Below are 5,793 nucleotides of genomic sequence, written 5' to 3' on the forward strand. Positions count from 1 at the left end.
AATGTTCTCCCATTTAAATTGTTCCCAATGATCCATTTTACCTGCTGGAGTGTACTAAATTGTTTACACATGGCTCCTTTACCCCTATTTTGGCCTTTGAAATAGCTGATTTAGCTTGTGGTTTCCCAAACCTATACTGAAAGTTTTGATAGCTATTGAATAGCTTAAGTAAACACAGCCTGCAGAATAAATTGCACTCCTAGTGGGGTGCAGGATAGTTGAGTAATGGTAATTTCCCATTGTTCTCTCTATGTATTGAGCTTTAGTTTTCCTGACAGATATAAGATAAGGAAGCAAGTGTGTGTACACAAAGTGATAACATAATGAGATCTCATTTTACCTGCATGCTCAACCCATTGTAATAGGCTGTGGTTTAAAAGCACAAAACCAGCTACTTCATATACACAAATAAACCTGAAAATGCAATTTCTCATACATTTTATACACTGCAGCTGGTGGTTAATTCTCCAAATGTTGCAATGTAACATACTCACTGTTAAAGGGACAGTCTAGTCAAAATTAAACTTTCATGATTCAGATAGGGGATACAATTTTTAAACCACTTTCCAATTTACTTTTATCATCAAATTTGCTTTGTTCCCTTGGTGGTATTTTTGGAAAGCCAAACCTAGGTAGTCTCAAACTGATTTCTAAACAGTTGAAAACCACCTCTTAGCTCAGAGCATTTAGAAACTTTTTCACAGTTAGACAGTGCTAATTCATTCAGTTTAGTATGTTACAATGGGTTTAGCATGCAGGTAAAATGAGATCTCATTATGTTATAACTTTGTGTACAAACTTGCTTCCTTATAATATATCTGTATGGAAAACTAAAGCTCAATACGTAGAGAGAACAATGGAAAGCTACCATTTTATTACTTGCCTATCCTGCACCCCACTAGGAGTGTCATTTCTTCTGCAGGCTGTGTTTACTTAGGCTATTCGATAGCTGAGACCAGTATCAAAACTTTCAGTATAGGTTTGGGAAACCACAAGCTAAATCTGCTATTTCAAAGGCAAAATAGGGGTAAAGGAGCTATGTGTAAACAATTTAGTACACTCCAGCAGGTAAAATGGATCATTGGGAACAATTTAAATGAGAGAACATTTTGGGTGAACTGTCCCTTAAATTCCTACTTTTGAACAAAGAAAATGTAATAATAGAAGTAAATTAGAAAGTTGTTGGGTTTCATGTATTTTTGATTTGTTGAGAATTTGTATTCTTAAGATTAGAAGCAACTGAGATTGTCATGATGTAATTTATGTATCTGTTGTTTAATAGAATATTCTATGATTAAAGGGACACTGAACCCAAATTTCTTTTGTGATTCAGAGCATGCAGTGTTCTAATTTACTCTTTTTTTTTTTTTTGTTCTCTTGCTATCTTTATTTGAAAAATAAGTCATCTAAGCTATTTGGTTCAATGCTCTGGCCAGCACTTGTTTATTGGTTGGTTAAATTAATCCACCAATAAGCAAGAACAACCCAGGTTGTTCCCCAAAAATGGACCGGCATCTAAACTTACATTCTTGCATTTCAAATAAAGATACCAAGAGAATTTGATAATAGGAGTAAATTAGAAAATTGCTTAAAATGTCATGTTCTATCTGAATCGCCCAAGAGAAAAATTGGGTTCAGTGTCCCTTTAATCATGCATCCAAGTATGGGATTTACCCTCCATGCTTTTGTCATTTTAATTTTAGTATTAGTAAAAGTATTGTATATCTAATTTCAGCATCTATGGAGAAGTCTACGGCATCACAGTTTTTGGGAAAAATTGAAAGAAAACGCTCTTTACATGAAGAATGTTATGTGGAACAATGTAATTATGAGGAAGTTCTGGAGGCTTATGGAGACCGTATAGCTGCTGTGAGTATCCAATAAACTAACATTTAAAATGCCTAGAATTGGGGATATTGTATAGATTGTGCAATCCAATAATATCAGAACTTTGACATAAAGAGCCTTTTGTTTAACCTCTTCACGCCCTTAGGACATTCCATGCCAGTACTGAGCTTTAACGCCTCTTAGGACGGCATGGAACGCCCTAACTTTTTAGCGTCCTTTCATAAAAGGAAACATCCAACTGGGGGATGTGCCTAGAATCATAGGCAGTCCCCCAGGATCCAATCCCAGCATTGAAATGATGTGATATGTTCTGTTTCCTCTTAATGTTTACGTCAGAACTTTATTCTGATTGTTCAGGACTCTTTCCCTGCCCTGGAGGGGTTAATAGTCGCGCACACAGCTCTCCACGTTTTCTGGAGTATATCTTGGATGGGGAGGCTAGTGGCTGAGTTAGTGGTGGTTACCAGAAACCATATGAGGGTGGAGTTTGTGGTGTTGCAATAGTTCTAAGGGGGACCTCTGTAATTGTGGGGGGGGGGGGGCATGGTATTAGGGGGGTCACTAAAAGGACAGTGGCATGAAGGGGTAATTGTTACCCTACTTTTCAGTCTAATAGTGCAATATAGAAGATCAGAGTTCTTTTGCAACCTCTGTCCCTCAGCAGAACCCCCACTGGGCTGAGTCAGGGACATATGGGGGTGGTGGAGATGTAAAACCTTGGGATGGCATCAAATTATGTCCAGAGACAGTAGGAGAAGTGCTAATCAGGAACTGTTGGATCTGGCACAGCTTGGCAGTCCCTGGTAAACCAGGGCTTTTATAAGGTTCCCTAAATGATGATAATCACCCATGATGGCCGTCAAATGATGCAGTGGGAAGGAAAATATCTACTACTCATGTGCAAATCAGACTAAGTGGTTTACGTTGTATATTTATTGATTTTGTTATTCTAGTGTATGTGTAAATACATAATATATACATATGTATGTATATATATATATATGCCTTTTTTGTCAAACCATATATTTCACATAGATTATTTTTTTAATCTTTATAAGATAATTATCTTATGAGTGTAACTATACCTTTAAATGTATTTATGTTTTAAGTGCAGCTTTTTTATATTAAGGAAAGGATTATCTCGGTAATTGCTTGAGAAAAATAGGGCATGCGCATTCTACTGACTCAACAGAAAATAGGGCTGGTCTTTACATTTTCCAGGGCAAATTTCTTATAACCAGGACGGCCCTACGTGCAGATCAAATTTATATAAATAAAGGTCCTTCTTTCTGAGTGAATAACCCCTTTTCATTATAGAGTTTTAAAACACTTCTTTACAATCTTTTTAATTTAAAAACAAATGCTTTTTTTTCACACTGACTTTTTGTATTATATTTTATACATCATGATATATACTAAAGACCGCTGCTCCATAACTTGTCCGGCTGCTCTGAGGCCGCAGACAGAAATCAACCCGATCGGGTTGATTGACACCCCCTGCTAGTGGCCGATTGGCCGCAAATCTGCAAGGGGCGGTATTGCACCAGCAGTTCACAAGAGCTGCTGCGATGAAAAATGACGAGAGCATATGCTGTCGGCATTTATCGATGTGCGGCGGATATGATACGCTACATTGTATCATATCTGCTCGCACATTAATAAATATACCCCAATGTGTAGTTTTCTTACTGAAATATAACCTAGGGTAGGGCTTCAGTGTGAGCAGCTGTGTAAAATGCCTCATTTTGTGTTTCAGTAATAACAATATTGTATTTTGAGGTATATGATATATAGGAATATAAAACGGATATTACATTGGAGACAAACCATTTGCAAGGGTTAAAGGGACAGTTTATGGTTCAGACAGAGAATTCACTTAAACAACTTCCCAGTTTACTTCTGCTATCTTTGTTCTCTTAGTATCTTTTGTTGAAAGGTATACCTAGGTAGGGTTAGAAACAGCAGTGCAGCACTGGGAGCTAGCTTCTTATTGATGGCTGCACATATATACCTCTTGTCATTCGTTCAGTTAGCTCCCCAGCAGTGCATTGTTTGTTCAACAAAGGATACCAAGAGAAGTAAGTGAATTTGATAGTAGAAATATATTGGAAAGTTGTTAGAAATGTGTTTTTATCTGAATTGTAAAGGGGAAAAAAATGTTTCATGTCTCTTAAATAAACACTGTCTTCATTTATATGAAACAAGCAGAAAACAGTTGCAATCTTTTAGACTGCACTGAAAAATTCCCCTCCCAGCTGCTGTCTCTCCTCATATTCCCCTGGCCTGAACCCCCTAGTCAGATTGTTGGACTACCCACCTATTCCCACAGAACACCTGTGAATTTGCACTAGTGCATAATAACCACACCCACAGAACACCTGTTACTCCACCCACATGCCCCCTGTTATTTTATGGCATGAGCTTACCAACCACCCCAAAAAAAGAGAACTGAATTGCTGGAGCCATCTCTGGCTGCAAATCAATGTGATACCCTGAAACAAAAATACAGAGCTCAAGAATAATGGTAAAATATACTCACACAAATAAATAGCCTGGTTATTTCTGAACACGCTAATCAAAGTATGATGTAAATACCTTGCAACGCTATAGATACCTTCTGGGAGGTTTAGGACTGAATTTGAGCAGATTCATGTTTGGTGCTGAAGCCATGGCAGAAGGGGAGTGGGGTCACTGGTGTTCAGTGGTCTGGGTTAAAGAAACTCTCTGGTTTCACTTTAGAAAAAGTAAATATTTGTATCATTTTAACAAAACTAATATCTGAATGCACTAATTTAAGAGATAACTAACATAATTCATGAGTATATTTTTGTTATTCTTTAAATTGGGTGTATTACCTGTAGCGCTCTGGGGTGTTTTTTCTTGTGCCCTGAAATAATATAATCAGCAGCTTTTTGGCCCCTTACAAATTAAAACACAGCATTTCAAAATGTAGCATAACACTGTTTAATCTTTTTATTTAATTTAAAGGACATTACATAGCATTATAATTAGGCATACAATACAGTTGCCTAGGGCAACTCAACAGAATGCTAGAAATGTACAGAGATATATATTTTGCAGTACTGTGATATATTTTCTCATTATTTTTATTTTCTAATGTGTCTCTCTTTCTTTCAAAGGATGCTTACTGGAAACAATTACATGGAAAATGAATGTCATCAAAAGTCTTATTTTGGTGTCTACAAATGTTTTTTTTTACTCAGATGCAATCAAGAATCATGTTATAACTGAACTGCATGCTGGGATATGAGAAGCAAACTAAAAATGAATAAAGATTATTTAAAATATTTTAGTAGAATTATTTTTATCCCACAAGCTACCCTGATACACACATTACCTATGGCTAAGTAGTCCTGTTGGCTATTCACAAGTTAGCCCTATCAGGAATTCCTGTGTTTTTATGCTAGCACACCTCACAATACAGCAGCTATCCGGGATGGGAAGGCTGGTCACAGAGAGAGATTCCCAGAGATCCAGGGGCGAGTCGCAACATGTTAGGGAAGGACTTTGGTATAGTGGACAGAGCTATATGGGATGTTTGATGGAGCAGGGTATGGAGGAGCCAGATCACAGACATAGATATATGGTCCTCTGCAAATCAAAATAGTCCTATAAAAAGTGGGGTGTTGCTCAGCAAGCATTTTCTAGGATCAATTACTTTCTCATCTCAGATTCTCTGCTTAACCCCTTAATGACCAGACCATTTTCCAATTTTCTTACCCTTAAGGACAAGGGCTATTTTTACATTTCTGCAGTGTTAGTGTTTAGCTGTAATTGTCCTCTTACTCATTTACTGTACCCACACATTATATACCATTTTTCTCACCATTAAATGGACTTTCTAAATATACCATTATTTTCATCATATCTTAGAAGTTACTATAAAATATGAGGAGAAAATGGAAAAAACACACTTTTTCTAAC

The 5,793-nt window shown here is 36.9% G+C and overlaps 1 long non-coding RNA gene across 1 annotated transcript; it reads left to right on the top strand.

Annotated features, from left to right (window-relative positions):
- Nucleotides 1–1,735: 1,735 nt before the first annotated feature.
- Nucleotides 1,736–5,152, top strand: LOC128635879 (uncharacterized). Its single transcript, XR_008398607.1, has 2 exons — nt 1,736–1,869; nt 4,989–5,152. It is a non-coding gene; the product is annotated as an uncharacterized LOC128635879 (long non-coding RNA).
- The last annotated feature ends 641 nt before the right edge of the window (nt 5,153–5,793 follow it).

This window comes from Bombina bombina, chromosome 7, assembly GCF_027579735.1.
Source record: "Bombina bombina isolate aBomBom1 chromosome 7, aBomBom1.pri, whole genome shotgun sequence".
In the NCBI taxonomy this organism is placed as follows: Eukaryota; Metazoa; Chordata; class Amphibia; order Anura; family Bombinatoridae; genus Bombina; species Bombina bombina.